General features: G+C 43.4%; 1 pseudogene; it reads right to left on the reverse strand.

Moving 5' to 3' along the window:
• Window positions 1-13747, reverse strand: part of LOC141917622 (pikachurin-like) — an 85683-nt pseudogene extending 71936 nt beyond the window's left edge.
• Between the last annotated feature and the right edge of the window lie 13056 nt (window positions 13748-26803).

A 26803-nucleotide genomic window follows, 5' to 3' on the forward strand; every position in this document is an offset into this window, starting at 1 on the left:
CAACCAGTGTCAGTTCCCTTTGTTAGTTACTTAAAGCTAACATTAAGAAAAACAACCTAGAAAGTTTGTCTTCCAAATTAAAAATAGTGGTTATCCTAGCCAACATTTCTTCCCTCCTTAATGCCTTCTTTTTTCAAGGATGTATTTGTATTATAAAGCTTTGTGCTCTTTTTCATTAGAGATTCACCTCAATGATTTCAAAGCAGCAAGCATGCACACAATAAGTGGCAGCATGAAAATCTACATTCTGAAGCACAGAAAATAATGTGGCATGTATTTGACTATTTGTATCTCTGTGATTTCAGCAGGACATTGATATTTGGTCCTTTACATCTTAGAATATACAACTGACACTGGTTTTAGGAGAGAAGTGGGGATTTTTTAGAATTAATGTGCAGCTGTGGAGTGGTACATTATTTTAACTTCTGAATATAAGTTTGAGAAGCTAATTATAGTTAATTTAAATAAGCTTGAGAATCACTGATTACATAGGAGATGTATGTAGCCCCAAAGTGAATAGTGGGAGAAGGTTTCAATATGTGATTTTAAAAAGATGTCATACCAAGTACTCTCTTCTTTTGGTGTAATAGCATATGACCTCCTTGGATATCACTATGTGGAAAACACACTGAACACTAAATAACACATACAAAGAAATATAAGCAACCTAGCATCCTCTCACCACCTTCGCAATGATGACCTTTAAATCCAAGGGGGAAAAGGCAAATGTATGAATCTGCTTTGCTCACAGTACAGGTACCACTGTTGATGCAGGACGCCTTGTCACATATGCCACTGCTACACTCACCTAAACACAGAGCCAGAACATTGATTTGTCAGAGAAGTTTTCAAAGATTTATTTGGCTGTTGATCATTGCTACTACCAAATACAATTTGCTCTCATACCTAGATTCTTTCCCGATTTGTCAAACCGTGTGCAATTCACACAAAATAGCTTGATTTTTAGCACTGGCTTTGTACCAGACCAGGAAGAGGCCTTAAATGTAGCAGAAATTAGCCCTCACTAACAAACCATGACAGCTGTAGCTTTCAATCATTCCCCAGATTACTTTTCTTCTCTTATTCCTATCTTTATTTTCTCATAAGTGTTAATTGAAATCTCTCTGTATTGTTTAGAACCACTGTGACATTTAATTTCAATTACCTTAAGTGCTTCTTTGTTCACTGTAAATTCGTGCCATGGTAAGCACAGAAGGTGTTAATCATCATCAGCTAATCTTATTAACTAAAATGATGTTGTCAGCCCTCTTGTCTGCACTAAAAGGGATCCATGTCATCAGCATATGGACTTTTTAAGAAGCATTTCTACTGTGCTGGCACATCAATTGAACTAACAAGGACATGATTTCTTCTTGCTGGAATGAAGCTGAAATTGTTGTAGACTAAATAGTTTACTTATTTACTTCTTAAAACTGATATCTATAAAGTCAGATTATTCAATGGGCAAATGTACATCTGATGAATTAATTGTTGATGTTTACTTTCTCCTCTATTTTAGATAGTTTCTGACTAAATAATTCCCTCCTCGTTGATAGCAACAAGCTGATCTTATACATTAAGAAAGCCTGAATAATACATTCATGCTGTACAAGTGTAAGCATATCATCTGGAGGGGCAAAGCGGTTATGACAAACTAAGAATTGCACATATTTTGAGGCACACTGAAATATCGCCTCCAAGATGACACAGGTGTAGTGAGGCAACTCTGACAAACAACATTGGAGAACAGTTTTGTTATCTGAGGTGACTGAGAGAAGTCTTGCAAAACTACTTCAAGAAGGGGTTATGTCTTTTTTGTTTGTTTTAAATACAGCACACTGATTGTAAAGACAGTTTCCAGACTAGGACTCTAGAAATCTTCAGTAAGGTACTGGCGTTAGTACAGCACCAGCTTTACAGTTTGATTTCCCATCCCATAGTCAGAAAGAAAAGGGCAAAGAAGTATCTTGCGTAGATAGTTGATGTGCTGGTTCATCCTGATCACTCTGCCGTCCAAGGTGGAAAATAACCTTTTCTCACCGAGTCAGGACAGAGGCAGTAATAACTCTTGGGTCATCCGGTACAACACCCTGCCAGACCAGACTTTTCTCATATTGCACATCTACAAATCTCCTGCCAGGCCCATTTTTCACTGTAGAGAGAGAAGTCCTGGGTATGGTGTTTATAACACAAGGTTCCAGGGCTAACCCAAGGAGCATAAGCAAAATATACAAGTGTGGGGATTCGGAAGGAGTCCCTGCAAGAAAATAGACGTGTGAGCAATCCTGCATATGAGCAAGACTGGCAAAGCCTCAGCTTCAGCAAGGATGTGACAAGGGACTGACCCTGAAAGAATGAGGAAGAACCCAGGAAGTTAAACAACTTCAGGGCGTTGGTCTGGGCAGAGAAGAAGTTTGTACAATGTCTATGTGGCAGTCCTCAGCCAATCAGAAGAGAGCTTAAGGAGCATGTGCAAAGCTAACTGTCCAATCAGAAAGAATTGTACCATGTGATTGTATCTTGTGATTTTCACCTGCATTATAAAAGGCTTGTCCACCATATTAAAGTAGGCACTGCTTAATCACAGTGTGATTGTCTGCATCTCCCACATACAAGTACTCCGGAAGGGAACAAATTCTCCTTCTATGTGGAAGGAGACAATTACCCCTTCAAATGGCTGCCCCACACCCAGCCGTGGGAGCATGGGTGCTTGCAATGCTGTTTTGCTGATCAGGGATATCAATTAAACTCAGACACCAGAGTGAAAAGAGCAGGCGTATTTTACTAGAAATAACTAAATAATATAACAGAATAATACAGAAAACATACAGTAAGAAAAGACAGAACAGTGCACTTAAACAAATAGGAAAATACAGGGTAATGCATCAAATCATTACTACCTGAGAGAGAGAGAATAGTGATTAAGAAAGATCCATCACCACTTGCATACGTTACCATCATCCAGACCCGCAGTCGCTGGGGAGCCCCGGTTACAGCGAGGATCTGGAGAGCCTGTCCCTGCAAGTGGGAAATCCTACGCGGTGCGTCCACCCGTAGGTGAGGCTTCCAAAGTCGCTGTGAGCGGGTCCAGCCTTATATACCTAAAAATCAGTAAGCCAGAATAGCTGGCACCTTTGTTTTGAGCGGAAATATCTGGTTTTCATCTCACGTTAGGTTCCCCCCAGAGCCTGGCCAGGGCTTAAGGGAGAAGCTAAGGGAGTTTCCCTGCTTATCTAGTTAATTTATGAGCAAGGTCACAAGGCCAGACAACTGTTTCTGTGGCCTTGTTATCTTGCTCACACATAAAGAAATATAAGGATACATTCAAGATAGACATGTTTTATGATGTTTAAGCTACGTCTTCTATGCATATTTCACTAATGACTACATACGGAGTTAGCAGTTTCAGTTCAGGGCCTGTTGCTCAGGCTTCAGTACTCCCACCTTTTACATCAGAATAGTTGGTTTGCTATAACTTAGTATAATACCTATTAGCACAATGGTTATCAGTTATAAAATGTACAGGATTCATCTATAGGTCAACTCTGGCTTGGGCTTATTGTCCAAGCCTTAGCACTTCAAATGCTCATTTAGCCATCTTTTCCTCTTATGGGCTGCATTGTAATGGACATGGTGAATTGGAGCAGGATGGGAATGGGGATCTTGCCACTGTGTTTTTCATGTAACTGTATTCCACTTCAGTGGAATTTAAATGACAGTTTTTACAGGGTTTAAACAAAACACTTCATATACAAATCCTATTTTCAGGTTTATTTCAAAACAAAGAACATTTTAAAACAACAATTTGAACCTTTCTTCAAGGTCCTCTCCAGCCCTACTGCCTAAGTTCTCCATGATTACAAAAAGGTATCTAGTCTTTGAGATCCCTCACATGCTCATCACTTACCATGATGGTAACAGAAATGAGTAGCACTAACTCTGTTTTATAGATGAGGAAACTGATCCAAGGCATGAGGGTAAACAAGGATCTAGAGGTATTGAGTTTGAGACACAAACATAAAACTAAGACAACACTCATCTTTCTTTACTTCATTTGATGCACTATTAGTCAATGCTGGCAGTATTTTCAAACAGATCAAAATTAAGCAAAGTCTTTGAGAAACAAAGAAGGAAGATAACAATAATGGGACAAGTTGCAGGCTCACTGGTTTGAGGGACAGCTTGAACTGAAGCAGTCTTGGTATTTAAGGACAGACTGCTCTCACAAAGTCTCAGTGACCTGAGTTATCACAGCTTTCAGGCCAGCACAGGTGACTACACCAGAAAGGGAAATCACAGGTCTGATGGTGTATCTGCTTCAGTGCAGTGGTGGAAGAGGAAGGAGAGAAGCTGCAGTGGGAGTACAGGGTCCGGCCATGCCTGATCCAAACCACAAGTGCTGTCTTCCTCATCAGCCCCTTAAATCATGGTCGAGTGGGACTGCTACTGTAGCCAGCAGAGATGGTGCAGGGGCAGGATGGACCCCTCTCCTCCCCACCTTCAATTCTGCGGTCCATATACCACAGCACCCCTGATTTATACACTATGCCAATAGGAAACAAAAGACTGGCTAGCAAAAACCATCCCTAAACCCTAGTAGAGTTCACCTGCAATTTATTTATATTAAGCTTAACTTATATGGCATATTGTTTGCAAATCTCTCCTGGTACAGTTCCATATAAGTGTGTGCAGCCATGTAAGGACAGTAAGGCTCTATCACTCAGTTTTGAGTCACGCATGACAGAACCCAGTATTTATTTTCATTGATGTTGATTGTTAATGCAGTAGTATGTGGAGCATTCATGGATGGGAATGAAGCTAGTTGCAACCCAAAAGGCAAGAGAGATTAGGGCTTTAAGAACCTCAGTAGGCCTTTAATCTATTTACAGATTCCATAGATTCTCACTCTATCATGAAATTATTCTCTGCTTCCAAAGTCTTATTCTTTTCAGCATCTGTTTTTTGGGCCACTGTGTTCCCTCCCTATATTGCACAGAAGTTAGATCATGGTATCTAGAGAATACAGAGTGATTGTTAGGAAGTTTCTCATTAATCACTTTATCCTTGGGATGCCAAAGGCAAAGCTATAGAATAGAAGAAAGATGACTTTGTGGCTTTACACATGCCATGATGAGTTCAGTGATATGGGATCTATTTCCTGCCTTTACCACTTGCTTTCTGACTTGGGTTTTCTCTTACTCTTAAACTGTTTAGACTGGGAGGTCATTAAAGCAAGGATTTTGTTGCCCTATCTTGTTTTAAAATGCCCATTACATGGATGAAATAGAGATGAATAAATATGTATAGAAGACAGGACAAGTTAATTAACTACCTTACTTCTCCATCTTTTAATCTGTGAAGGGGAGATAATGTTATAATAACACTTACTAAAGCTGTTGAAAGAAATTATTCCACGGTATTTTTTAAACATAGTGTGACCCTGGAAACTAAAAAAATGGGTGGTCGACAGGAAAGCCTATTTGCCTCAGCAGTAATGGGGTTTCATGGGGAAAAGCCCTTTGTAATGACCACAGCACTGTTGTGGGTCTGAAAGAACCTTGTGTTGTTTTGGACAAGTGCAATGATGCCTTTAGGCAAAACACATTTTGTTGGGTCCATAGTGTTTTAAATACACAATGTGCATACTATTGATTTCTGATTATATGACTGTGTCAGACAGGAGCATGAAGAGGCATCCTGAGAGATGCTGGCAAAAATACTGGTGCAGACGTAATTATATCAGCAACACTGTTTCCTGTTTGCCCATGAGAACTAGTTTTACTGTTGTGTTGGATAACTGTGTTCACAAGGGGTTTTGGTATACTACAGTGATGTTTACTTGCACAGTGTGATAAAACCCTCCTACTACAGACCCAGCAAAAGCAATGTGAAAAGGCACAGAGAAATACCATACCAAAAATAGAGATCGCACCTTCCATCTCTGTGGCAGGTGCATCCGCCCAGTGAAAACAGAGCTTCCTGGCTGCTGAAACGTGGCAGCTTTTGGCTGTCTTTGTTTTCAAGGTCTCGCGGTAGCTGAGACCTTTGACCAATGGGAGCCGCTATTGACTACAGGTCAGATTCGGCCTGGGTATAAATGGAGTCCCCTGGGGGAGCCATTTTGAGCTCGTCCCCTGGAGCAGTATGCTGCGGTCGAGGACTCTCCCCTTGGGTCGGGACGCTGCCCTGAGCAGGTCCTCGAGGTTGAGAGCCCTCACTTTCCAGGTGAGTGATAGAGCGTTTTGGGTTGTCGTTAAACCCTAGGTAGTGAAGATTTGTTTATGTTTGGGGTTGCCGTTAAACCCCTGGGGTGTGAGGCTTTGTTTTACGTTTCGGGTTCCCGTTAAACCCCAGGTAGTGAAGTTTGCGTTTGGGGTTGTCGTTAAACCCCCGGGGAGTGGGGCTTTGTAAAGTATTTCGGGTTATTGTTAAACCCCAGAAAGTTATTCTGTTCTCCTCTTGCGGACATTCAGATCTGTAATCTACGGAGGGCTGACTGGTGGTTTTATTTAAAAATAAATTTATTTATTTTTTTAAATTGGTGGTGGGTCACTCATTTGGAAGCCTCCGTAACAATCTCTCAAACCTGGACCATTTCTCAATTTTTTCAACAGGCAAAAAAAGTAACTCCTGGTTTATCACTGATTAAAGATCCCATACCATTACACTTACTGACATCAGCACCACTGAGAGCTTTACCTAATAGCCAGGGTCTCATATCAATTATCTTTCCATTGATGCTGAGCGACTGAACGCAGCCCTGAAACCCACAGTTGGTGCCTGTGGCTCTGACCAGCCAGTACATGCTGGGAGCACTGCCAATGTAGAAGGGAGTCCGGAATGTAATTTTACTATAGCGGCCCTAAAGGGAAAACAGAGCATGACATGATGTAGAACAGACATAACACAGGATAACTAATTAAGCCACACTGTGTGTAATCAATTCTTTTCTCCATGAAGAATTGTCTCAGGGGATATGTAGTTTGCTCATTGGTAATTCCTTTTCATTAGTCATTCCTCTGCTCAGTCTATCATTTTAAATGTTGCTTTTTGCACCTGCATCCATCTTGTTAACATAGACTATTTAATGCAAAATAAAAAGATTAAAAATCACTATGTTCTGAGGAGGGATTGTGATCTGTCTTTTGCTGCAATTTCTTCCTTTACTTTTGCCAAAATTGTTTGTCTTCTAAACTCTAAGCCCTGGGGGAGACAGACCAATGGGATGTTGCCGTTTGTACAGAACCCAGCAAGTGCTTAGTGTTGAATAATAATGAAATGACAAAAAACAACAGTAAAAACCAAGACAAGGCTTAAACTGATATAACTACAACTTTAGTGGAGTTCTTATCACTTTGCCAGCACTAAATTTACTCCCCATCTTTTTTTATTTTTTACCCTAATCTGCCTATAGAAACATACACATACAAGTTTACTAGCACTGCTATAGTGCACAGAAAGGAACAAAAAAAAAGCCCAAACAGAACTTTTTGGATCACTGAATCAAACTCCATGCTATTGTGGGCAATAGAGTCATAATTCCTTTCATAAACTGATCAAAATATATGTCTTTTGCCTCCTACTCAAAGGCTGTTTCAAAACCTCACTGCCCTTTAGAAGAAAACATTCATAATTTCCACATTTACTCATGGCCAGTTTTTTCCAGTGTGTCCTTCTGACAGTGCTGACCTTTAGCCCAAAAGCTTTATGGATTTTTCACCCCTGCCTTGCCTCCATAGTGTTTATAACAATAAATCATATCCCCATAGCCTATATTTTGCCAGGCTAAATAAGCCAAGGTTATTGACTCTATGGATGTTCACTGCACAGTGCACTGCAGAAACACATCAGATGGGTCTCAATTTAAACAGGGAAAAATAATTCAGGTGGAGCCTGTGGCTAAAGAGAGTTCAGATGTCCACAGGGTTTCATGGTGGGCATATGCCAGGGCTGTGGGCATACAGCTCTCCAGCCTGCTTTCAACTGCTTGCCATCTACTGTTGCCTTTGATGCTCCTACCCCACTTGGTCTGTCAAGCTTCACTTCTCTTGTGGGCACTCTCTAAACTGTTCAAGTCAAAATGAGCCATATCAGAAAAGACTACCGCTCTGTTGACACTAATCCAGGTCATTCTAACTAGGAAGGGCTGAGGAAGACTCACTGGAGCAACAATACTACGGTAGCAGCAAGTTCTGGTGGAGAGCAGCACCTGGAGCAATTAACTTTTTTTTCTGGTGTAAATGCAGCTAGAAAAATGTGTGTCCACTGTCAAACTCTTCTTGTAATAGACTCTGTGAACCATAATCTGCCTACTAGCCCTTCTTTGCACCTTTTCTTGTTTGACTTCATCTTTCTCGGCTACTGGTGATTATAGCCCTGCATAACCAGATTCAGTCTTACAAAAGTTCTGTACAATGGCATTAGTCTCTACTGGATGTATCTCTCCTGATTCACATTTGCCCTTTGCGTGACCTCATAGCATTGGTAACACATAGCAACATGTGACAAACACTGAAATCCTTCTCCTTTGTCATTTCCAGCTGATGAGCACTCAATGCACAGCAGAAGTTCTTGCCATTAAGCTCCAAGTACACAGCATTTATGCTGACAGGCTTCATCCCATTCCTATTACTCAGGTCCTTGAAATTTTTTTCCTTTCAGTGCCTGTACATGAAAGTGTAAAGTAATAAGATGTCTGAAGCCACTTTTTTTTCAGGGCTAGGGATGGCATGCTAATACTGGTTATCAAAGGGAAAAGGAAAGGCACTGAAACAATTTGCAACTGTCTTTTTTCATCAGTGCCTTAATTTCACTTCTGTTTTCTGGCCTAGTAACAAATGAGCAAGTCAAGACACCTTCCTCTATTATATTTAATCCTGGCGGCCTCATATGAAATTGTTGGTGTTAACATAAGTCCAGGCAGAATGTCTATCTCCATTACTGTGCTTAAATCTATGTCCATGGTATACATGTAATTACACTTCTGTATACAAACTTTGTGTGACTATATGCATATTATACATAAATATATACACATATGCATCTAATTTTTCTGGTTGAGGAAGCAGAGCTCTGAGGCTTGAAAAAGAAAGCAATCAGGGACAGCAGCTGTAAAATCTGGTAAACTTCTAACAGTAGCCTGTATCTGAGATTAGCGAAGTATAGCAGGAGGATCGCAGAGGAAGGATGGAGGACAACAGAGAAACTGTGATGGGATTCAGCACTAGGATATTTATCTATGTGATTTCTAGACTATGTGTGTGGAAGAGTAATCTGTATGCTGATCCTGGTTCACTAAATGCTCCAACACTGATGATTAAAAATGTGCCTTTAAAATCTGATCAGACTTCTGCTGGCAAGAAAAAAGGTCATCATAATCTTGAGAGAGCCCAAGGTTGAGCTGCAGGTGCAGAATTACCTACCTGAGATTTTCCTGTGACTGGAGTGTCATTGTCCATCCTGAGCCAGACGTTCATCCTATCTCTGAACAACATGACACTGTGCCAGTTCCCCAGTTTGATTTTGTTTTTACTCGTTATGACTGCAACTCCAGTGCCACAGTTGAAACTGGGAGCATGAGACAGAGAGGGCAGGGTGACAATCTTACATTAACCAAATAACCAAAAGTCATTTTTAAGCTCCGAATATTCCTTTCGCTCCTGGGAAACTCTGTTTCACACTGCATATTAACAGGCCACAGGAAAATTAGACAGCAGGTCTACATACGATCTATTCTAAGTTTCAAACTTCATTATCTGTCTTGCTCCCATGGAGAAGATCCTCTGGACGTACCAAGTACACTTCAAGCTTGCCAACACCTGAAACTGTTTCAAAATGGAGGGTATTACAATCTGAGTTCCTGCTATCACAGTAATTTCTCTTGGGGTTTTTTTTCTAGCTCCCTGGGGAAAGGCAGTGCTATGTTAATAACTCTGCATTCTATATGAAACTCAGTACTAATTGACAAGGAGAACTCCAGGAGAGTCTCTGTGGAGCTGGATGTGCACAAAAAATGACATTTTCTTTGACTGCCGTTCAGTGCAGGAGGTGAACAAAAACAGAACTAAAGGCACATCACCCACTTTATTTTTCCCCACTTTCAAAGGACTCACACTCCCAAATATGGAGATCCTGGAGATACTCTTTCACATGCTTCATATCTATGGGACTGCAAGAAACCCCCTCCATTTAAAAAACCTGCAAATCCCATCTAAACAAGGGATATGGATGAAGTTCTAGACCCCTTGCTGGCTTTAAATCCTTTATTTTGCTATGTTATCTGCAGGTCTGTGAGAGATGACTTGTAAAAACAGGTCCTGAAAGAAACAGGCCTGCGAGAAACAAGGCCTGAGAAAAACAGCCTGAGAAAGAGATAAAGGATAGCAGGGGGAGTGGAGGCCCTCCGAGCTAAGGAATGTCTCAAACACTCACAAGTAATGAAACTATACTCACAGGGTGGATGGTGTGGAGGTCGAAGCTGATAAGGCTGCCCCAATAACACAGGATGCAGCTGGAGGGGGGAGCCCTGTGGAGACAGGACGGCTCTGCTCTGGGGCACCTGGACAAATTGCAAGGGCCATCTGTCCAGTGAATGACCTTTGCTTCACTATCCACAAAATGCATATTAAAGTTAACACCCCTCAATATGCTAACGAGGGCTAACATGATCATGCTAATTACATCATCCCATGAAACACCTTACCCCTCCCCATACATGGAATACGTAGGTATGTGGGTCGACCTAGGGGACGGACCCAAGGAAAGTGGGTATAAATCGAGGGGGAGGAAAGAGGGGGGGGGTCCAGAGAGTGAAGTGAAGCGAAGAAGATGGATGCCTCCTTGAACCCTCGCTGGTGGGATCAACGCAGAAACCCAGACCGGTGATCTCTATTTCTCTGTTCTCTCTATCTCCCTCCTTTGCTTTTTCCCCTTCTCCCTCACTACCATTAAGAAATGCAAGGCATACTGTATCACTTGCCATAACTCATTATATACTTAGCCAATTATTGTGTATCCAATTAGTACATTGGGGGAAGTTAATAAATGTTTGGACTTTGAGACTTGTCTCACCGTTGTCCACTCCGTTGGGGATTTACGAATCTAAGTCACTTGTGTCCCTCGTCTGTGTGGGACGTGACAAGGTCCTTTTGCTGTGAAGCAAAAACATTGACTATATACAGCTTGATATAGCATAAGCTTAGCAAGTGCAGTGGCTCACTGTCATTTTCTGATAACATAGCAATGAGCCCTGGACTAATGCCTCTAAGAAAACTGATCATTTTGCCTTTACACCAAGGTCTGAGTAAAAAGAGTTCAACAGGGCACATGTCCACACACTAAACAAGGATGAGAGAACAAAATATCAAAGAACTGTTAAATGAAGTAATACTATCCATTTTGTGCACTGCATGGGGCAGAAGTCAGAGACACGACAGATATTCATCACATAAAGCAGTCTCAGGAGGCAGCAATGGCCCCTTCTCTTTACATCAGATTGAGTGGCAGTGAGCCTAGTAGAAATCCATGTTTTACCTGAACTGGATGCCACGTCAGATGATTGCTAGTGACAAAATCACCATGACCATGTTCACTTTCTCCACAGTATAGCAGCAAACCATCTTCTGATTCAGCCTGCAATCACAGCATCAACATGAAAAATCAAAGTCTAAGCCTCACAGTGACAGATAAATGCAAGCAGTACTAGAAGACTTTTCTCTAGTTTTCAGATGGAGTTTTTAACTTGCAAAATCAGCAACTGGTTGATCAATTTTGAATCCTGCATTTGAAGAACATAAAAAGCCTAGTGCCTTAACGCTTAAATGGTTTGAGAACATCTCTTCTATTTACAGTGTGATACTATCAGACCTATAAACAAGCTTAAAAAAATTAAAAACTGCCAGACATCCCATATGAGACCTCTGAGCACAAAGTCTAGCAAGGATATCCTAGCAAGCCTGTTAAGTGTAGACACATCAGATTTACTGCACATGAATACACACACTCTGTTTCACATGTTCAGTGATCCTGACACTTTTCAAGCTGAACAATCTGTGCAGGCAGGATTTCTCCATATGTGCATAGCAGCTGACACAATGGCTTTTTGCAGCCATCCTGAAAGTTAAGCTGACAAATTGCCAGAGGAGTGTTAGATCACCACGTGAGGCAACAGATTGCTTCTGCTCTAGTGACAGTTTTGTACCTAGGCTATGAGGCTGGTGAGTCTGCCTTATATGGGAGCAGGGGTGCATCCAAGAGCTCAACTACACCTGCTCGGCCCCCCTTCCTTCAGGCAGCCCTACCAGCTCTGTCTGTAATACACAGAGCATTAACACAAGCCAGTGTGGGATGTACCCCACCACTTCAGACCTGTAGTTTAAGTAGTCCAGTATCTTGCATCTATTAGTAGCCAGTGTCCCAAACTTCAGAGGTGGAAAATAATGCCTACTTAAATCCTGCAGGGTAGGAAAGGAACTTTGGATATAGGGCAGTATTTTGCTCCATACAAGAAGATCAGTTTCTTATATGTAAAGATGCCACTTCCAAACTGTAATTCACAAAAAGTCCAGGTGTACTTCAGCATGTAGCTCATTCACATGGCTATAACCCTGCCAATGTACATTGCTGTTAGTCTGCAATGCCAGTATTACTAGTCCCAGGGATTCTCTCATGCACTGCCTACCAATAATGGATACAAATATTTTAGCTCAATTTACCAACTTCATTTGCATTCACTGAATGTGAAGCCAGATGTTTAGAGATGAAGGTTATGTATAGGCTCATCACAATTACATTATAAGCTATAATGAAGCTAAGTTACTGTTCCATTGTCCACAGCATCAGAATAAGTGAATAAAATTTAAAGCTCCTATGTGAGTTTGGAATTGCTTAAACTTACCCTGAATTCAAGGGTAATTTGAAATGTCTGATAGGAGTTTTTCAGTGGTTCAAAGGTGATGTATGAGTAGCCAGAGAACTGAAGATACTGGATAATAATATCTGAAAAGCAAAGACAGAAACATGTTGTTTAATCAGCTTTCTCCCATATAAAAATTGATATACACATTTAGTACTAGATAACATCAGGTGAAAATGCAAGGCAGAGTTCCTCCAGAGACAACCATTAGTCAGCAGCAGTCAACAATCAGTTAACCTACTGCATTGTCCCCCCACCTTTCATAACTAATTCCTTTATTCCCAAGGATCTGGTGATCTTGGAAAGAAACAGGATACTGAGGACCAAATACTGCTCAACAGTTTAGTCGCTGGCTTCAGTGGAACTTTCTCCAGATTTTCATCCTTATTACAGAAGACAGAACCCATCTACTTTATATTTATCTCCTTTTAAGAATTCATATAACACAGACAACAAAGTAATTTTCTGTTTTGCAGGATTATAAAAACATATGCGGAAAATGTTCACTGGGCCAGACTCCACACTGCATTAGTCACTGCTGCTCCATAGCTGCTGCGTCCAGCATGTGAAGAATCCTTGGATGGCTTATAATAGCCCAGCAGCTCCCAGTGCTTCCCTCTAGTCAGCTCAGGGCAGAAGGTAAAGGGAGTGAAGGGGAGAAGAGAGTCCCTGCAGGCATCTCTCCATCCCTGTCTGCAACTTCATATTGCTCTTGTCAGCTGGCATTATCAATCTACACCCTTTACTGTCTTATGTTAGAGGACCATCACAGCTCCAGCACAGAAAAAAAAAACCCAAACAGAGAGATGTCTTACTGCTACCTTTGAAGTTCATCTTCCTAAGAAGCACTGAGGACAGACCCAGTTTCAGGCCTGAATTCTTATTTTTGCAGTGGATCTAAGTCTAATAAGGAAGGAAGGATAAGGAGTCCTATTCCTCCTTGTTATTTTAATACTGAGTGGATTTTTCTTGCATATTTGGATCTGGATACAATTCTCTCGGCTTTTTTGTTGGCAAGGCAAACAAAATACATTTTAGACTGAGGTGAAGAGAACCAGTGGTATAAACCTGAATGCAACCACAGCAGACAGTAATTAACTCATGTCCTGATCACAAGCAGAACTGACTGGACCAGAGCGCCATGCAGCTGTTGATTGTAAAGAAAAGTCTGCTTTCATTCAAATTAATATACTATTTAACAATATTGGCTGCTGTGGAGAAACTCAATACAAGGAAATATTGGTACATGATGCTACTGCTTACCAAGGAATACAACACTCCCTTATGAAAAATGGTAGTTTTGGACTGACATTAACAAACCAGCTCTGCAAGTTGTATACAGCTATGTTAGTTCAAATAAATCCTCAACTTTTCATACTTGATCAAGGCCAAAAATCACATCTGCAGCTGTTCCATGTGGCTGAGTCACAACAGATTATTTTCAGAATGAGCTCTCTTTACTCCAGCACCAGGAGGAGAAGATCAAACACCCCCAGTGTCTGTATCTCTGATGCACAACACTGTGCGTCACAAATGTCTAACAGCCTGCAGAAGAAACATGTGTCCCTGATGCTCTGCTGTGCAGCAGGGTCATGGCAGATCAGATCAGCATGCAGAGGGACAGATCAGCTCTCTTAGCTGGGGGGACAGCACCACTAAAAGCAACAGGATGCTTTCTTTGCACGAGCTCTGGCATTCATTTGACCCCTTGGTCACCAAACCAGCAGAAATATAACTCCAGAGAAAAAAAAGTGAACTGCTCCTGGCTTGGTAAGCAAGCTGGACTGGCTCACCAGGTGATCAGCTCAATGTTGAAAGGGCAAGGTTAGGCCCACAGAGGGAGAGGACAGGAAGGCAGCCAGGGAAGGAGAAGCAGGATGGCCTCCTTCAGCTCAGCAAGATCTTGCCCTGGCTCAGCTGCCCTGCAGAGAGGTGAGAAGATGTGTGGTAAGGCCTGACTGGGACAGCCACACCTCCTCACATTGACCCAGGCTTCAGGGCATGTTTTCTGAACTGGAGAGGGGGTTTTGTTCCTAACCAAAGCCCAAGTGGTGGCTCAGGCCTCCCTTGCCCCAGGCTGCCTGATGTGAGAGCTGAGGCTTCCACTCCAGCACTTCTGCTCCACAGACCATGGGGAAAGCCTCCTCTGGTGATGGGGCTCTGTTCTCGCTTCCCTGCTGCAGGATCAGCAACATCTGATGGACCATGCTGGAAATGTGGGTGGTTCAGGGCTTCAGCTGCAGGCAAAAGGCAAGGGTCAAACGGGGGTCAAATGTCCCTGCTGGAAGATGTGGATACCACAGCTGGACCCTGTCAGGCCTGGGTGCCTACCAACATATCCGTCGCCTTCACCCTCCCACTCCTAGGTGGAGAAAGGATCATTAACCTCCCCTGTGCACATCTACACAGGATCTGCATTCAGCTTTATTAAAGAATAACTTCTTCAAACCTAGTTGAGGAAAGAGATGCAAAGGGACTGGTGTCATGACAACCATGACAGTGTGTTTGTTTATTTTAGCAGCCACAAGCTGCCTATATTTTCTTGTGAGTCCTTCAGGTCCTTCACATTGCAACATGCAGAGACACAAAGTCTTGCTGGGCAGTGGCTGTCTGCAGAAAGGAGACCTGACAAGCCAGAAAATGCCATCTAACTACTTGATGGTAATGAGAGCTTCACTACCACCACTGAACAACCTGATGGAGCCAGGAAAAGCTAACAAAGCTCAGCAGACTTTCAGAGAGCGCAGTGTGAGCATGGTGCTATCGTGCTGTTTGAGCCAGTCTAACTGGGGTCAGCCATCTCCCACCTCAGTGGAGAATAAAGGAAATGTATCTCACTGACCTGATTCAGGCAGGAGATCACTTGTCTAAACCTTTTTGTACTCTCTCTTCTTTTGCCATGACTGCAACCCAGAAATCCTGGCAGACAGTTATGAAATTAGGCATATGTGCACCAGATACGAATGTGTGCCTTCGGTGACTAATTGGCCACCCAGCATACACTCTGTGGGAGTGGACTTTATCAATGGGCTTTACATGTTACATCAGCATACAGAAAAATCATAAGCAAATGAGTAGTGGTAATGAGGCATACACATTTGCAACCAAAACAGCATGCTAGACCAGGGGAGAATGTGTATAAGCCTTTCCACTCTAACATGTATACCTAATCATCTGTAAATAATACAATTTAACTGTGTATTAAAACAGTATTCAGCATAAGAGTTCTAGCAAGTGAGCTAAGCAGAGGACTCATAGCTTTATGGTTAGTAATGAGATGAGGACAACTGGACAAACTGCATCCAGATTATTTCTGCTAGTGATTGTGAATGCACAGGCAAAGAATTACTACTGGAGAAACAGACTGTGCATTTATGAACTGGTCCCAATCCTGCATTCATTATAGAAAACTGCCGCAATTAGCCTGCCTCTTTAAACCTGCCTCTCCACGTGTTAGTGGTGCTCAGATCGCAGAGACTAATGCTGCAGGAGGTTAAGACCTTCACGGGGACATCAGCACAGACACCAATGTGGTGGATACAAAATGTCCGTTTATTAAACTGTGTATCTCACCTATATACATTCACCAAGTACCTCCTTCGTGGGTGTGCCCTTAACATTACAAGCCTGTCCATCACCTTACCTCGTAACAAGGGAGGGCTACAGCTATTCCTTCCGTACATCGCGAGATCTTCCGAACGCCACTCCCTACACTTCCCCCTCCCCATGCTTTATAACATCATTATTCCTGATTGATTGTCATTATTGCGCTGTTCCAAGCGGCGATGAGCAAGACCCATATGTCGGTCTAAAAACAAAACATTAACCTTCTTAAACAATCTACAAACTACAGCACTAATGCATGTAAAGGCGATACAAGTAGCAAGAAGCACACTACATATTCTAATAATTCCCCAAATGAGCCAATCCCAACTAAGCTAATTAGTAATCTAAGTCCACACGTTGTCAAGCCACCCAAACCATTCTGGTTTTACAAAGGTGGCTGTGCTGAAGACATAGCAAGATTCTGCCCTTGTATCCAGAGGAAAACAGACGTCTTCGCGGTGATGTGCTCGTGCCCGCTCTCTCCAATATCCTGCGTGAGTTGGCAACACGCAACCAAGGAGGGTGATCCACCACCAATGCTGTAACACAAAACTCCATCTTATGTTAGATCAGGTTTTACACACCGTGCGGGTATCCATTTGATTAGGCCGTCCTTTTCCACTGCTGCGTACCCACGCCCAAACACCCTCAGTGACCACCCCGACTCCCCAGCTATCGCGCCCGGTTCCCTGATCTGGACCAAAGGATAGTTTTTCGTCGCCCGGGCTGGTATAAAATGTTTCCACAGGGGAGGTGTAGACTCATCGCCTCGAACAAAATGATTTAAGGTATACAAAGCGCGTCACAAAAGAGCCTGTTGGTGGTCTATGGGTATTGTCCCTCTATGACCTTCCCCCTCCATAAACTGTTGGAGCTTTGCTTTCAGGGTGCGATGTGCACGTTCCACTATCGCTTGTCCTTGACTGTTATAAGGAAGGCCGTGTACTAATTTGATGTCCCACAATGCACACCATTCTTTTGTGCGTCTAGCAACAAAACAAGGGCCGTTATCTGTTTTGATCTCTTGTGGCTTCCCTAACAAGGCGATAACGCCCTCCCAATGAACAATAGTGTGTCTGGCTGTTTGCTTACGAGCCATTGTGGCTAATATTGTAGAGCTAAAGGTGTCAATGGTTACTGTGAGATACTCATTTGGTTTTAACAATTCACATGTTGTTACATCAGTTTGCCATATCTGATTGGAAGAGAGACCCCGTGGATTGACACCTGCCTCCCACAGTGGGCCTTTTTGACAGTAGGGACAAAGTGCCACTATGTTTTTTTGCTTGTGACAGAGAAATATGACATGTTTTTGCTAAGGCTTTTGCTCCAAGGTGTATTAACAAAATGTGGGCAAAACCTCTTACTCCTAGTATTCCCTTGAGTAGTCACTTAGGTTAATCACACACCTTTAGATCCAGGATCACAAGTGGGAATACAACAGCTAGTGTCATTATTTATAGGGCAATCAGCACGTGACATTCGAAAGAAGCTGCAGGAGCTGAGAGCACCAGAGAGTAGGAATTTGGAGACTTTGTTAGATGAAGCATGGAGAGTATATAGCAATAGGGAGGAGGAGGACCGAAGGAAAGCAAAGCGGGCATTAGTAGCAGCACTACAGGAAAGTAGAGGATTCAAGAATGTGGAACCCAAGCTGCCTTTAGGAAGGGACCAGTGTGCATGGTGTAAGCAGAGAGGACACTGGCAAAATGAGTGTCTGGAGAAGCAGAAAGGAAAAGGGAGAGTACAAGCCCATGTCAAGGATGATTGACGGGGACCTGGGAAGTCGACCCTAGCAGATCCACTGGTTGTAATAAAGCTAGGGAAACAACAGCACAATATGGAGTTTTTAGTTGATACTGGAGCAACATTTTTGGTTTTAAATGAAGCCTTAACACCTTTAGATGATGATTTTGTAACGGTAAAGGGAGCTACGGGCCAAAGTGAAAAGGCATATTTTCTGAAACCTCTAAAATTTAAATTAGGAAAACAATTAGGAGTACAAAAATTTTTATACATGCAAAACTCACCGAAACCTTTACTGGGGCGAGACTTGTTAGAGCAATTAGAGGCAGAAATTAAATTCGAAAAAGGAAAAATGGAAATTAGAGTTAGGGATAGACAGTTGGTTGAAATTCTGAGCTTAGCCCTCATAAATGCTCCAGTTAAAACTGAGATCCCTTAGGAGATATGGGAACAAGTATATCCGATGGTATGGGCCTCAGAAATACTGGGAAATGCAAAAACTGCCTTCCCTATAATAATCAAACCAAGACAGGGAACCAAGCCCATAAGAATTAAGCAATATCCCCTTAAATTAGAGGACAGAAAGGGAATCCAACCGATAATTGATCGGTTTATTAAATTTGGATTACTGAAGGAGTGTGAATCAGAATATAACACTCCTATTTTACCAGTCAAAAGGTCAGACAGTAATTATCGAATAGTACAAGATCTCAGGGCTATCAACAAAACTGTTGAAGATATGCATCCTGTTGTAGCAAACTCATATACACTATTGATCAAATTAGTACCTGAATTGGCCTGTTTTACCATGCTGGACCTAAAAGACGCCTTCTTTTGCTTGCCTTTGAGCTCTGAAAATCAATTATTGTTTGCATTTGAATGGGAAAACCCGGAATCCAGAAGAAAGATGCAGTTAACATGGACTGTACTGCCCCAGGGATTTAAAAACAGCCCCACTCTCTTTGGAAATCAACTAGCTAAAGACCTCGAACAATGGGAACGGCCACATGAAAATGGGGAAGTTCTGCAGTACATAGATGATTTATTAATAGCCACAGAGACTAAAGAACTGAGCATAATGTGGACGATTAGTTTACTGAATTTTTTAGGACTTAATGGCTATCGAGTGTCTCCACAGAAAGCCCAGGTCGCTCAGCAGCAAGTAACCTACCTTGGATACGTGGTCATGGCTGGGCAACGGACCCTAGGAACTGCGAGGAAAGAGGCCATCTGTCAGACCCCTCGACCACAGACAGCTAAAAAGCTCTGCACGTTCCCAGGGATGACAGGATGGTGCCGCCTGTGGATATATAACTACGGACTTATGGTAAAACCACTGTACGAACTGTTAAAATCAAGTCCAAAAACCCTCACCTGGAATGGGGAGGCAGATAGGGCATTTCATCAGCTGAAAAGGTAGCTGATGGACACCCCTGCTTTGGGTTTACAGGACATCACAAAGCCTTTCTGGTTATTCTCCCACAAGAAACAGGGAATAGCCCTAGGGGTCCTAGCCCAAAATTTGGGACCAGATAGAAGGGCAGTGGCATACTTCTCTAAACAACTTGATGAAGTAAGCAAAGGATGGCCTAGTTTTCGCGGTCACTTGCCGTTGTTCTTGTGGGGGACTTTAACCTCCCGGGTATCTGCTGGGATCACAACACAGCAGAGAGGGAACAATCCAGGAGGTTCCTGGAATGTGTGGAGGATCACTTCCTCACACAGCTGGTGAGTGAGCTGACCAGGGAAGGTGCCCTCCTGGACCTTCTTGTGAACAGGGAAGAGCTTGTGGGGGAGGTAAAGGTTGGAGGCCGTCTAGGGTGCAGTGATCATGAGATGATTGAGTTTTCAATCCTTGGAGAAACAAAGAGAGGGGTTAGTAAAACTGCCACCTTAGACTTCCGGAGGGCAAACTTTGACCTCTTCAAAAGACTGATTAACAAAATCCCTTGGGAGGCTGCCTTGAAGGATATGGGAGTCCAGGAAGGCTGGACATACTTCAAGAGAGAAGTCTTAAAGGCACAGGAGCGGGCTGTTCCAGTGTGCCGGTGTAAGAGTCGGTCAGAAGATCAGCATTGTCTCAACATTGTCATCAGGGACATGGACAGTGAGGTACCCGACAACGGCCTGTTTGGAGCGCAGCTGCCGACCCCTGGAATGGAATGTGGTGCAAAGGCTCCTGAATGCAGAACTGTGTGGCACAGCCAGTGCTGTGCTGTTCTCCTGAGTACTGAACCGTGTGGTGCAGGCAGTGCAGTGCTGTTCTTTGGTGCCTGAGCCGTGCAGTACAAAGAGTGTTGTGCTATTGTTCGGTACCTGGGCCTAGCCAGAGCAGTTAGTGGTAATTGCATAGCCATTGTCAAAAAGATGGATCGTGACTGTTGCCATAACACCGATGAAGAAATCATGAACCTCAGATGAACTTTGCTTCATTATAATACCAAAACACACCTCCTGGTTGAAGGTTACCCGCCTCTGAGACTGACCACACCTCGGACACTCCCCCCCCGCGCACGCGCGATGGCCTTGCTCGAGAGGGGTGGAGATATGATAATTTAATTCTGAGAAGGGCGGAGACCCCTGAGGCAGAGGTGGAGCAAGGTGTGTTACTAAGCATAAAAGATTACTTCTGGACAACGAAAATTGGAAGCTTCCCCACCAAGGACCACAACGATCGACGACGCAGCATCAGCTGGACCCGGGACCGTTAGGACGTCGTGAGATAAGCGGTGGTAGCTATAACCTCTCTCCTTCTTCTCTCTAAAACTTAACTTTACTTTTTTCCTTTCTTTCACCCATCTCTAACTATCGCGTGCCTCTTCACAGGCAACCCAATAAAGTTTCACTGTTTGATTACTGTTATCCCCTTTGGTGTTGGTCACCTTAATTTTGCACTTTCGAGATCGTAGCAAACGAATCATCACGAGTCCACCGAGTGGACCGTGACAGCCGGAAAACAAGCAGGTGGGGGAGGAGACCAGCCTGGCTAAACAGGGACCTTTGGCTGGATCTCAAGAACAAAAGGAGAATCTATTGCCTTTGGAAGAGGGGCCAGGTCTCTCATGAAGACTATAAAGACGTAGTGAAGCTATGCAGGGAGAATATTAGGAGAGCCAAAGCGCAGCTAGAGCTCAACTTGGCCACAGCTGTTAAGGATAATAAAAAATGTTTCTATAAATTCGTTAACAGCAAAAGGAGGATTAAGGAAAGTCTCCCTCCCCTACTGGATGCAGAGGGAAACATGGTAACTAAGGATGAGGAAAAGGCTGAGGTGCTCAACGCCTACTTTGCCTCAGTCTTTAGCAGTGGAACTGGCTGTTCCCCAGACACCCAGCTTCATGAGCTGGGAGATGGGGAGGGGAAGCATGATGAGATCATCACAATTAAAGAGGAGGTGGTCAGAGACCTGCTATACCACTTGGATGAACACAAGTCTGTGGGACTGGATGGGTTACACCCAAGGGTGCTGAAAGAGTTGGCAGATGTGCTCGCCAAGCCTCTTTCCACGATTTACCTGAAGTCATGACTAACAGGGGAGGTCCCATTGGACTGGAGGGTGGCAAATGTAACACCCATCTACAAGAGAGGCAGAAAGGAGGATCCAGGAAACTATAGACCTGTCAGTCTGACCTCGGTGCCAGGGAAGGTCATGGAGCAGGTCATCTTGGGTGCCATTACAAGTCATATAATGGACAACCAGGGGATCAGGCCCAGTCAGCATGGGTTTATGAGAGGCAGGTCCTGCCTGACAAACCTGATCTCCTTCTACGACAGGGCAACCTGCTTTTTGGATGAGGGAAAGGCTGTGGATGTTGTCTACTTTGACTTTAGTAAGGCCTTTGACACCGTTTCCCACAGCATTCTCCTGGTGAAACTGGCTGCTCGTGGCTTGGATGATCGCATGCTCTGCTGGGTAAAAAACTGGCTGGATGGCCGGGCCCAAAGAGTGGTGGTGAACGGAGTCAAATCCAGTTGGAGGCCGGTCACGAGTGGTGTCCCCCAGGGCTCGGTTTTGGGGCCACTCCTGTTTAACATCTTTATTGATGATCTAGACGAGGGGATCGAGTGCACCCTCAGTAAGTTTGCAGACGACACCAAGTTGGGTGGGAGTGTTGATCTGCTCGAGGGTAGGGAGGCTCTGCAGTGAGATATGGACAGGCTGGAGCGATGGGCTAAGGCCAACTGGAGGAGTTTCAATAAGGCCAAATGCCAGGTGCTGCACTTGGGCCACAACAACCCCCAGCAGCGCTACAGGTTTGGGGAGGAGTGGCTGGAGAGCTGCCAGTCAGAGAGGGACCTGGGGGTGTTGATTGACAGCCAGCTGAACAGGAGTCAGCAGTGTGCCCAGGTGGCCAAGAAGGCCAATGGCATCCTGGCCTGTATCAGAAATAGCGTGGCCAGCAGGGACAGGGAAGTGATCTTGCCCCTGTACTCGGCACTGGTGAGTCTGCACCTCGATGACTGTGTTCAGTTTTGGGCCCCTCACTACAAAAAGGACATTGAATGACTCGAGCATGTCCAGAGAAGGGAAACGGAGCTGGTGCAGGGTCTGGAGCACATGTCGTATGAGGAGCGGCTGAGCGAACTGGGGTTGTTTAGTCTGGAGAAGAGGAGGCTGAGGGGAGAACTCATCGCCCTCTACAACTGCCTGAAAGGAGGTTGCAGAGAGCTGGGGATGAGTCTCTTTAACCAAGTAACAAGCGATAGGACAAGAGGGAATGGCCTCAAGTTGCGCCAGGGAAGGTTTAGACTGGATATTAGGAAGGATTTCTTTCCAGAAGGGATTGTTAGGCGTTGGAATGGGCTGCCCAGGGAGGTGGTGGAGTCCCCATCCCTGGAGGTGTTTAAGAGTTGGGTTGACATAGCACTTAGTGATATGGTGTAGATGAGAACGGTCAGTGTTAGGTTAAGGGATGGAATAGGTAATCTTCAAGGTCTTTTCCAACCGAGATGATTCTGTGATTCTGTGAAATAGAAAAATTTGTCCCAGGGACCAGAGCTCGAGGTCTGGACAGGCTGGTATACAACATTAAACCTGGTAATTATGTATATATCAGATCTTTTTCAGGTTCACCTCTAGAACCAAAGTGGGAGGGTCCATTTCAGGTGCTGCTAGCTTCACACACAGCTATCAAGATTGAAGAACGATCATCGTAGATACATCACACTCAAATTAAAGGAGACCCAAAACAGCAATGGAAATCAAAGTGGATGGGACCCCTGAGGCTCCGAATCCAACGAAAGGATGGGCATTAATCATCAACAGGTTTGCACTATGGGAAGGGATCGTAAGTGCATGGGACTCTAACACACATTATGCATTAACACAGAATATCTCCCTGATTCTAGACAAGACCAGTTGTTGGATATGTACTCAAATACCTGAGCATGGAGGGAAAGGAGTCTCTTTAATTTGCATAGAAATTGCTAGTCCCAAAACTAATGCCCCCTATTGTACGTGTGTTCAAAGATGTAATCCCCCAAAGGGTAAAAGCAAAGTAGACTGCATTGGGAATATATATGTAGGAAATCATACTACTTGTAATCAAACTTTAAATACTGGAACCTCCCTAAATCTTAACATTACTACTGCCTGGCCAGTACCAGAAGGGCGTGGATGGTATTAGTTGTGTAATGACACAGCTTAAAAATTGTTACCTGCAAATTGGAAAGGGACCTGCACCTTAGGCGCAGTAGTCCCCAATATGATATACACTTCCCTCCACTCTCAAGGTGGATGGGTTAGATCACCCCTCAAATGGATTCGAAGGAAGAATTCATTAATAGAAAAACCAACCGCATTTTATAGATTTGTTTGGTGGTTTCTCCCTTGGTTAGAGGTGAGTGAATTAGAAAAAGCAATAGTAAACATTTCAGCCATGATAGAAGATATTGAGAACAGAGCTTTAGATGCTATCCAGGCAATCCAAACCGAAGTGTCCAGTCTGTCAGGAGTGGTACTGCAAAATAGAATGGCGCTGGATCTTCTATTAGCCGTCCAAGGAGGAGTATGTACAATAATAAACACTAGCTGCTCTATGTAGATCAAAGTAAGAGAGTTGTTACAGATTTACAATAAATATGGAAGCAGACTCAAGTCTTGCACCAAGTTACCCAAGATGATACCTCTTGGGACTTTGAAGAAATTTGGCACAAACTAACCTCTTGGTTACCTAACTTTACATGGCTCAGACAACTCTTTGCAGGTGTAATTGTACTCATTGAGTCGGGAATGATAATATGCTGTATGTTGCAATGTTTTCTATGGACGTGTAGACACACTGGAGATACATATGAGGAGTGGAAAAACATAAACTCAGACAAAACGTGGAGAGTGGCAAATATTTCTCAAGAACTCTCCAAGGGAATGGCATATAATCATAAAATAGCAAAAGAATTTGCATAGGTGAAAAAAGGGGGGAACTGATAAAGAGAAATGACCACTTTCCTTGCAAATTATTTACTTATAGCAACATATGATGACTTCTGAATGTTGCTTAAGAATCCTGCTTGCCCAGACTGTTTTGTGGATTCAGTGTAGCCTAGCAGACAGTTAGTGGATTGGCTATGATAAGAAAGTAGCAGGTAGCCCTGGGGTATGAAGTAAAAAGATAACTCACTGATAGCAGACTCAAAGCCCTCAATGGGCACTTGGGCAAACTAAGATAAGGGGAACTCAAACAAAAGGACACAGAGATGCTATCTAGGGAGGATGATCTCACCGATTTAGGAAGAAGACACCTGGACTTTGCTTCACAGCACATGCCCTGGAAAGAGCCGACACTGTGAAGAAGACCACGTACTTCTTCCCTTGACCACCAAAGACCCTCACCCTATTTCTACTACACATGCTCAGACTGTGTAAATGAGTTCCGAGAAATAATTATAATAATCACGTCTATTCCCTGAACTAACTGTAATAACCCGGCCTTTCCTAATGAATATGTATGCTTTGGTGTAATAAATATATGGCTACTTGCCAGAGACGGTGTGCAAGCTTTGTGGAGAAATCCCTTTGCACCCCGGCCGGAATAAACATACCTGCTTTATAACTCTATCTGAGTTGTAGAGTTTGTTTCCACGTGTCAGTCCCAACCCCCCAAATGACCCCCACTCACTAACAAGCAGAGCGGCACATTGGGCTGGTGGCATCGATGCCTTAGAGAGAGGAGAACCTCTATTAATACCTATCAAATCTCTAAATGAGCTCTCCACAGCTTTTACAAAGGCTGCCTGTATTCAAGCCATGCATCAACATGATCCTGTTGATGTTCCTGTTTTGGCACCTGTAGCTCCTGCTATACTTAAACCGTTGATAAAAGGAGCCCCTGCCATGCTCAAACCTTTTCTCATTGCAAAACAGGATGAGATCCAGAGAGCCTTAAATTATAACGAATTGGTAAATCTAACAATGTGATGCGCGGAAACAAACTCTACAACTCAGAGAGTTATAAAGCAGGTATGTTTATTCCGGCGCCGGGGTGCAAGGGGATTTCTCCACAAAGCTTGCACACCAACAACACATTTTACCAGAAATTTATAGAGTGTAGATATACATATTCATAGAGTCACACAATACAAACATACATATGTATTAGTAAGGTGGAGTTAGTTCAAAAAGCTTGTGTCAGCAGTTTATGTTATCTTTGCGTCTGCTCATTGCATCCTGGTGGTTGTCCTCGGGGGTCTTCTGGAGGAAGGCTCACAGTCTTCCTCACCTTGTACTTTTCACCCCATTTCTCAGAGCATGCGCAGATTCTCCTAAATAATTTCTTGAACCGCAAGAGTGGTCCCAACTGGTTTACTCCCTCTATCTTATCTAAAAGCACTAGCATACTAGTTTCTACTGTCCATACATGGCTATCTGTACTCTGCAAAGTCTCAGCTAGTTAGAACACATCTGCTTCCCAAGGACATGTCTCTTAACTGCTTTGGTTTTGACCAACACAGTAGTCCTTGGTAAGTTTCCACAGAACAGTCAAGGCAAGCAGGATTATTAAGCAATATTCAGAAATCATTATAAGTTGCTATAAGTAAATAAGTTGCAAAGCAGGTGGTCAGTTACCTGTATCAATGGACTGTTGGAAATAGTGAGGAAGAAGAATTAGAACCAAGAGTATTACCCACTTGGGCAACATTAGTGCATGGAACTATAAACCATGCCCGAGAAATGGGATGGAATGAAATTCCCAGTGAAACAAAAAATATAGGTTGCACCATTAGGCAAATTAAACAATTGCATCAAAATAATTCTCAGGAACAAAAACCCTCTGACCGACAATCTAGGGGTCAGGAGTGGAGAAACGAAAAATGGAAACAAGCATTGTCATTAGGAACTTCTAGAGCTGAGATTCAGAGACAGCCTACCTGCAGCGTTGTTCTGAGTCTAATTCAGGCATTTCAAAAATGTAACACTTCAAATGTTCCAACTCCCCCATCGACAGCTCCCAGAGAAAGAGGTAACCCTTTCCTCCCTCACGGGGATCAGTCACAAAACACAAGATCAAAAAACAGATAGTCTCTGGACGGCAATTGGGC

This window comes from Strix aluco, chromosome W (assembly GCF_031877795.1).
Source record: "Strix aluco isolate bStrAlu1 chromosome W, bStrAlu1.hap1, whole genome shotgun sequence".
Lineage (NCBI taxonomy): Eukaryota > Metazoa > Chordata > Aves > Strigiformes > Strigidae > Strix > Strix aluco.